This window comes from Caretta caretta, chromosome 9 (genome assembly GCF_965140235.1).
Source record: "Caretta caretta isolate rCarCar2 chromosome 9, rCarCar1.hap1, whole genome shotgun sequence".
Taxonomy (NCBI): Eukaryota; Metazoa; Chordata; order Testudines; family Cheloniidae; genus Caretta; species Caretta caretta.
The window spans coordinates 57,900,225-57,909,797 of record NC_134214.1 but is presented as its reverse complement, the minus strand read 5'-3'; positions in this window follow the sequence as shown (position 1 = coordinate 57,909,797).

The window sequence follows — 9,573 nt, the reverse complement described above, 5'->3', positions numbered from 1 at the left end:
ACTCAGTCTGCTGCTGCCTCGGCAGAGGGCAAGCTGGCACGTTAGTGGTAGGTCTACATGGCACACTAAGCCCAGGTCTGTGGGACCCAGGCTTGTGGACTTGAGTTTCCAAGCCTACGCTTGAGTGTCCACAGTGCAATGGAAACCCAGGTTTCACACCTGTATGCAGACCCGAGCCTGAACTTCCGCTATGGTGGCTGTGCACTATCGTATGCTGCACTGACTATTGGAGTTCATGCTTTCATTATCAGGGAGCTGCGAGGTGGGTACTCCTCATGCTGGCACTGATAGGGCATCGGTGGTTGGGGGTTTTAAGCTGTTTTATAACCTCAAAGTGTATATAATAGTTTAAAAGAAACACTGACAATCACATGCCTAAAGGCTGCAACTTACCTGAGTCCCTATGGGCTGCGTAAATGCTCGAGGCAGGTTTTTGTCTCTGCAACCTCGTAGCACAGTGGATACCACAGTGACTAGATACCATGGTGATTGGATGCAGACATGCCAAACCCATGAGAAAACCACAAAACTATTGGGCTTGTTTTTGGCTTAATTGGCTTGTGAGTTGCTTGTTGGCTAGTTTTTGGCTTGTAGCTTGTTTGGCTTGTAGCTTGTTGCTTCTTTTTTTTGATGGGCTCCGGGCAAGGCGGGGGAGAGAGTCAGGGGTGCACAGTAGGCCCACCACAGTCCCAGACTGCATGCTGGGGGAATCTAGTCACATAGAGTGTTGGGGTTCTTAGGGATTGGCTTGTTTTGGCCTTGTTTTGAAATGGGATTAACTTGATTTTTGGCTTATTGTGAAAGTCGCGGTGCTTATTTACGCTGTGAAAGTTGGCAACTGTGAGTGGATGACTAGACAGATAGAAAGATTAGATTAGAGATTCACAGTTCATAGAGTTTATGGCCAGAAGGGACCATTATATCATGTAGTCTGACCTCCTCTGTAACGTTTCAGCCAGATACCCTTGTATTTCAACCCATAACTTGTTTTTGGCTAAAGCATATTCTGGAAAGGCATCCAGTCTTGATGTGAAGACATCAAGAGATGGACAATCCACCACTTCAATTGGTAGTTTATTCTAGTGGTTAATCACCCTTATGTTAAAGCTCTGTGCCTAATCTGTAATTTAAATTTATCTGGCTTCATCTTCCAGCCATACATTCTTGTTCTGCTAGGTTAAAAAGTCATTTAGTCCCCAATATCTTTTCCTTGTGAATGTACTTATACACTGTAATGAAGTCACCTATCAATTTTATTTTTGATCTTTAAGTTTTTCACTGTAAGGCATTTTCTCTAGCCCTCAAATAATTTTTGTGGCTCTTTTCTGCACTTGCTCCAATTTTTCAACATCCTTTTAAAAACATGGGCACCAGACCTGGATGCAAAGTTACAGCATCACCAATACTGTATAAAGAGGTAAAATCACACCCCACTTACTCCTATTCATTAACCTGCTTATATATCCAACAATCACATTAATCATTTTTGCCACAGCATCCTACTGGGGTCTCATGTTGACTTGCTGTGACCCCTAGATCCTTTTCAGAGTCACTGCTTTCCAGGACACAGTCCTCTAGTCTCTATGTATGGCCTACCTTCCTCTAACTTTGCTATTGGTTGTATTAAAACACGTTTTGTTCAAACAGGCCCAGTTTACCAAACAATCCAGATTGCGTTGTACGACTGCCCTGTCCTCATCATTATTTACCACTCTGCCAGTCTTTGTGTCATCTGCAAATTTTATGCACAGTGATTTTCTAGATAAATGTTACAGGATAGATAGCTAGGTAGATTGTATTAGATGAGCTAAATACTATCTATCTATCTCTATATCTACCTATCTAATCTCATCTCATCCAGAAATTTGAAGTCCTCTGAGTTATCTACAAAGGCCAGAATTGTGTCCTCATCCTGCTTTGGTAGGGACGAGGACATCCTCTATGGGCAAGAAGGGAATTGTGTCTTGATGGCTCTTTCAGATCATAACTACCAGATGGTAACAATATATAGTGGTCATTCTGTGCACTGGACACTAGCTCACAAGTAATGGGAGGCCATCACAATTGATGTTGCTAGTCTTGAGAGTTCAAAAATCACATACCAGACTCCCCCAGAATCATGAGATTGTCTTAAAACTCATAACATGTTTAAAGACTAATTAATGTTGGATGCTTATTATTTGCTTTCTCCTTTTTGAGACTTTATGAGTCATATTTTCAAGCTTTTCTCTCCAACCACGAGGACCAGAAACTCACTATTTTTCAGATGAAAGCTGAGATTCTCATGTAATCACCTGGCTCCAGGAGCTGTGGCTTTAAGGAAAACACCAAATATCACAAGCCTCATGATAAAGGAAAGAAACTGGGCAACACTGAATTCATTTCACATGGTCCAGCCAACAGTGCATTCAGTGACTATCAAACTGGGCTCAATTCCGGTCAGCAGCCGGAGGCAGTGTGGGCTGATAAACAGAGGAATGCCCTGGGTCCTATTCTCAGTTCAGCCACTGACAAGTCACTTTAATAGATTCAAAGAGTTTGAGGCCAGAAGGTACCAATAGAAAATGTAACTGTACAGTGATTTTCACTCTCTCTGATATTGTCAAGTGCATTTGACCCTATGACCTTGAGCAACAGAAGCAGGTGTCTTATCCTCCACCACCAGTCCATCTAAAAATCTGAACTGAGCCAGGATTTGAACCCAAGCACACTAAGCAAGTCTTATTCTCCTAAACTAAGACTCCACACTTAACATTTTGGTGGTGCTGGTTCCCCACCCTTGGTTTTGTTTACTTAGGTTGTAATTTCTTCAGGACAGTCATTGTCAAATACCATATGTACATACAGCACCGAGCTATGGGCCGCTGATCTCAGCTGGGGTCTCTAGGGACTACTGTAATATGCATACAATAAGACTCCTTATCCAATTGTTCTGAACGGCTGCACATACAAGTTCCCTGCCTTTGTTTTGGGAAATCAGTCTGGGCCTTTCCTGTGCATGTGTGTACTCCAGTTCAGTTAACACTGTTGTGGCAGCATCTCTTTCCAGATGCGTCTGTCACTGCTGGGAATTAGGGAAGTGTCTAAGGATGACAAAGGGAAAGATAAAGTGTTTTCTGTGTGTGTTCAAAGTGCTGCTGTTGTTCTAGATTAAAGCCACAGCCCTAGGCTCACATGGGCTGCTTCAAGGCAATCTACTTCCTGCTATTCGCTTCCCTCCTGGGCTGGTGCTGTGATGAAGGACTTTGCATGTGGCAGCAAGATCTTTGGCTCTTGATGTGCAAATTATCAGTTAAAAAAATGCCTCTAAAAAATTAAGGAATGTCACTGGGGGGTTCTATTTATGTCTCTCTCACTGAAACCAAAACAAATTTGCCCCTTTCAAAAGCTAAATGATTTTTCCAGCTACCAGTGCTGCAAACTCCACCAAGAATCTGAAAACACAGCCACACTCCTTTTTGCCTCTGATGTCATCACTGGCAGAGATAGATATCCCACCACCAGCATCTAGCTGGCAGCTCTGTTAATGGTATCCAAGGCAGACTCACAACCCATGTCTCCCTCCTGTAGCTGTTTTAACTTGGCAATGCTGCCAACAGGAGTCAGAATTTGCTTTCATCAGTAGTAAATCAGCTCTGACTCAAAGACACACAGGGAGTGGATCAGTTGCATAAGAAGGTGCCAGATTGCTTATGTGAACATAAAGGTAATTTAACCATTAGGACACTGGCTAATCATGAGAGGTTTTATCTGGAGATAGGCTCCAACCCCAGATCTGAACCCCAGGTCTTTGGGGAAGCTCAGACCATCTATAATTAGAGCATGCTGTACCAGAGATGAGGAAGAGTCTGTGGCTGGAAGTCAGAGGCCTGAATTGTCTCTTCTAGGCACATCAGGTGGCACCTGCTTCTCACTCTGGCCAGGAATAGCCTCATCTCCCCTGATAACTTGTCTTTCTGCCTCGTCTCTCCCTGTTGGCAGTTCTGCCCCCTGCTGCATGCTGGGGAGCAAGCTGCTGCAGCCAGAGTGTAGAATAGGCATGGAGCCTGGAATAACCTCAGGGCTGAGATGCTGTCTGGCAGGGAAGGTCAGCAGTTGCCTTTTGGCACTGGTGGAGAGGCGGGGGAGCACTTCATTGGCGTCAGTGGGGAGTGGAAAAGGAAGAGAAAGAAGGTGTGAGCTCCTTGCAGTGGGGAGAGAGATGGGAGCTGATTTTTTTCCATCCTGTCCTTCAGCTGAGAGCTCCAAGAAGAAATATACTTGTCCTCACCCCTCTGAGGGGCTGACCCTGCTGTCCTTGCTCTGAAGCCTTTGAGAACATTGCCTGAACAAGGAAAATCTTGTGGCTGATTTGGGCCTCAGAGATCTAGGTTCTGCAACTGGCTCACCGTGGGGCCCTTAGCAAGTCCCCATGCCTTGGTACCCTTCCCCTACAGAATGCGGTTAATATACTTAATTAGCCATGTGACTCTTTGTCCTCCTGTGACGTGTATATTGTGGTAGTGCCCAAAGGCTCCAACTGGGAGTGAGGTCCCTTTGCGCTGAGTACTGCACCTGGGGGCCAGACCACGTAGCAAGGTTGATGAGAGTGACTACCCACAAACTTAGGGAACAGCTCTTTTAGCTTGAGCAGTAGAAACTCATGCATTTAGCTCAGAGATCCAACAGCTGACCCAGCCAAGGCATCCTGACACTGACTCCGCACTGATACTATTATAGTAGGACTCTGAGGCTTCATCAGTGTTTGCAAAGAGCTTTGAGATCATCAGATTTAAGGAGCTTTTCTTATAATCTTGCTAGTATTGTAATTGTCCCCACCAATGACCTGCTGCACTGGCTGGAGCAAACTAAGTTTGGATAGGACCTGAAGCCTGAAGAAAGAGACAATGTGAAAGAAAAAGGTAATGGATTTGTCACGTTTGCACTCAGGGAACAGACCACACCGCTCTGCAGAGGTGCCTTCTGTGCATCAGGCTCAGGGTGACCAAATGAATTGACACCAGGAAATTCTCACTGGAGATAACTATACAAACTAATTGAAAATAAATTAAGGAACATGACACCTTGCTTGCAGATCAGATATCTATAGCTTACCTTTCCCAGAATAACTGCCTCCTGCACGTCATATGCCAAGGTGAAACCAGAGATATATACATAAAATAGGCCACCACTCCTGCAGGGAATGGAAAGTCCCTTTATTCCTAACTCGAGACATCATAAGGGTTAATTGGAAATGGCCCCAACCCTGCCCTCTACCTGCATGACCAGCTCCCGTTGACATCAGTGGAAACCATGCATATGGATCAAGGGTGTTGGATGGCCCAATATATTGTACTTTTGACCTTAAACAAGTACTCAGGTACTTCCAAGTAGCAAGGATAATTCTCTCTCTCTCTGTCTCTCTCTCTCGCTTGCAGATCCCTAGCTCTGCTAGCCTTGTGACTAATGACTAGACCCCTCTCAAGAGGAGAATTGTGTTGCTTTCACCCCAACAGGGTTTAGGTTAACATGAGTGATGAGTATGTTTCTTAACAAGTCTGCCCTCTAAGCTTGAAAGCCCCCCAATCACTCTTGTATGGTTAGCTGTTCCTGTGGTCTGTGTCTCATTTAAAGGGGAGATTTAAAGAGCTAGGTTTCTTTTATTTTTGTTTTTACAGTTTGCACATTCAAAGCTGATCCTTCAAACTGGATGCCACTCATAGGAAGTCCTGCCACCTGTGTGAGCTCTCAGATCAACACTTAGCCACATCACACCTAAATGACAGTCTGAATGCAAGAAATAGACATTCTCTTAGGGGGCACATATATGCAAATTGGCCTATAATATGTGCTTATACAATCCAACATTTTCAATCACGGGAGCCTAAATCCATTAATATTATCATAGTGCCTAGAGGACCTAACCAAGATCAGGGTCCCATTGAGCTATTCACTGTACAAAGTAAGAGACAACACAGAGAATGTATGAACATAAACGGCTTGTCCAACATCGTGTAACAAACTTGTAAAAAAGCAAGGAATTGAACCCAGCTCTTTTGGAGGCCAGTATAACTTTGTAGCTACCAGACTACCCCCAGCTTCTCTGAATTTTAGTACTGATACATGGCCTCATTTTCAAGCTGCTGTATAAACACAACAACCACTAATTTCAAGAGGAGCTGCAAGTGCTCAGATCTCTGAAAATCAGGATCCTTTTATTTTGAGGTCTAAATATGGATTTAGATGCATAACACTACACTAGATCCCCATAGTCATGGGGCTAAATACTTTGCATTATTCTGGCTGATGTGAATAACAGAGACTTGGTGGGATAACTCACATGACTGGAGTACTGTCATGGATGGATATAAACTGTTCAGGAAGGACAGGAAGGGCAGAAAAGGTGGGGGAGTTGCACTGTATGTAAGGGAGAAGTATGACTGCTCAGAGCTCAAGTATGAAACTGCAGAAAAACCTGAGTGTCTCTGGATTAAGTTTAGAAGCGTGAGCAACAAGGGTGATATCATGGTGGGAGTCTGCTATAGACCACCGGACCAAGGGGATGAAGTGGACGAGGCTTTCTTCTGGCAACTAACAGAAGTTACTAGATCGCAGGCCCTGGTTCTCATGGGAGACTTCAATCACCCTGATATCTGCTGGGAGAGCAATACAGCGGTGCACAGACAATCCAAGAAGTTTTTGGAAAGGGTAGGGGACAATTTCCTGGTGCAAGTGCTGGAGGAACCAACTAGGGGAAGAGCTCTTCTTGACCTGCTGCTCACAAACCGGGAAGAATTAGTAGGGGAAGCTAAAGTGGCTGGGAACCTGGGAGGCAGTGACCATGAGATGGTTGAGTTCAGGATCCTGACACAGGGAAGAAAGGAGAGCAGCAGAATACGGACCCTGGACTTCAGAAAAGCAGACTTTGACTCCCTTAGGGAACTCATGGGCGGGATCCCCTGGGAGAATAAGATGAGGGGGAAAGGAGTCCAGGAGAGCTGGCTGTATTTTAAAGAATCCTTATTGAGGTTACAGGGACCAACCATCCCGATGTGTAGAAAGAATAGTAAATATGGCAGGCGACCAGCTTGGCTTAACAGTGAAATCCTTGCTGATCTTGAATACAAAAAAGAAGCTTACAAGAAGTGGAAGATTGGACAAATGACCAGGGAAGAGTATAAAAATATTGCTCGGGCATACAGGAGTGAAATCAGGAAGGCCAAATCACACCTGGAGTTGCAGCTAGCAAGAGACGTTAAGAGTAACAAGAAGGGTTTCTTCAGGTATGTTAGCAACAAGAAGAAAGTCAAAGAAAGTGTGGGCCCCTTACTGAATGAGGGAGGCAACCTCGTGACAGAGGATGTGGAAAAAGCTAATGTACTCAATGCTTTTTTTGCCTCTGTCTTCACGAACAAGGTCAGCTCCCAGACTGCTGAATGGGCAGCACAGCACGGGGAGGAGCTGACCAACCCTCTGTGAAGAAAGAAGTGGTTCGGGACTCTTTAGAAAAGCTGGACGAGCACAAGTCCATGGGGCCGGATGTGTTGCATCTGAGAGTGCTAAAGGAGTTGGCGGATGTGATTGCAGAGCCATTGGCAATTATCTTTGAAAACTCATGGCGATCCGGGGAAGTCCCGGACGACTGGAAAAAGGCTAATGTAGTGCCCATCTTTAAAAAAGGGAAGAAGGAGGATCCTGGGAACTACAGGCCAGTCAGCCTCACCTCAGTCCCTGGAAAAATCATGAAGCAGATCCTCAAGGAATCAATTCTGAAGCACTTAGAGGAGAGGAAAGTGATCAGGAACAGTCAGCATGGATTCACCAAGGGCAAGTCATGCCTGACTAATCTAATTGCTTTCTATGATGAGATAATTGGCTCTGTGGATGAGGGGAAAGCAGTGGACGTGTTGTTCCTTGACTTTAGCAAAGCTTTTGACACCGTCTCCCACTGTATTCTTGCCAGCAAGTTAAAGAAGTATGGGCTGGATGAATGGACAATAAGGTGGATAGAAAGCTGGCTAGATTTTTGGGCTCAACGGGTAGTGATCAATGGCTCCATGTCTAGTTGGCAGCCGGTATCAAGTGGAGTGCCCCAAGGGTTGGTCGTGGGGCCGGTTTTGTTCAATATCTTCATAAATGATCTGGAGGATGGTGTGGATTTCACCCTCAGCAAGTTTGCAGATGACACTAAACTGGGAGGAGAGGTAGATACGCTGGAGGGTAGGGATAGGATACAGAGGAACCTAGACAAATTAGAGGATTGGGCCAAAAGAAATCTGATGAGGTTCAACAAGGACAAGTGCAGAGTACTGCACTTAGGACGGAAGAACCCCATGCACGGCTACAGACTAGGGACCAAATGGCTAGGCAGCAGTTCTGCAGAAAAGGACCTAGGGGTTACAGTGGATGAGAATCTGGATATGAGTTAACAGTGTGCCCTTGTTGCCAAGAAGGCCAATGGCATTTTGGGTTGTATAAGTAGGGGCATAGCCAGCAGATTGAGGGACATGATCGTTCCCCTCTATTCGACATTGGTGAGGCCTCATCTGGAGTACTGTGTCCAGTTTTGGGCCCCACACTACAAGAAGGATGTGGACTAATTGGACAGAGTCCAGCGAAGGGCAACAAAAATGATTAGGGGACTAGAACACATGAGTTATGAGGAGAGGCTGAGGGAACTGGGATTGTTTAGTCTGTGGAAGAGACGAATGAGGGGGGATTTGATAGCTGCTTTCAACTACCTGAAAGGGGGTTCCAAAGAGGATGGATCTAGACTGTTCTCAGTGGTAGCAGATGACAGAACAAGGAGTAATGGTCTTAAGTTGCAGTGGGGGAGGTTTAGGTTGGCTATTAGGAAAAACTTTTTCACTAGGAGGGTGGTGAAACACTGGAATGCGTTACCTAGGGAGGTGGTGGAATCTCCTTCCTTAGAAGTTTTTAAGGTCAGGCTTAACAAAGCCCTGGCTGGGATGATTTAATTGGGGATTGGTCCTGCTTTGAGCAGGGGGTTGGACTAGATGACTCCCTGAGGTCCCTTCCAACCCTGATATTCTATGATTCTATGATTCTATGAATGGCACTATGCTGATTTACCCGAGCTGAAGACCTGGTTCTATCTGTTTTGCAACAATCATTCCAAGTTGCAACACTGGGAGCTGGATCTGAACTTCTCTAAAGTTCAGTGGGGGTTGGATCCAGGGTTTGGGTTCAGCTTATTATAGGTATAGGGGTGAACTGTGAAGTTCAGATCTAGATCTTCTCAAAGCTTAGTCTAGGCTTTTTGTTGAAGCTTTTTGTTTGTAGTTTTGTATCTTTTGCTCTTTACCTTTGAGAAAGATCCCATACCAGATTCTCTTCTCCTATGCACTGGTTTTATATTGTGTTACTCCTGATTTACACCCGCGTAAGGGTCAATTCATTGAATATCGGAAGGAACAAGGCCATACTGGAGCAGCCAGTTGGTCCATCCAGTCCAGTAGCCTGTCTCTGACAGTAGCCAGCACTAGGTACTTCATGGGAAGATACAAAAAACCCAGTGTGACAGGGTTGGGCCAGATGGCTATAGGAGAGTAATAGAAGGCAGATATATTAGCC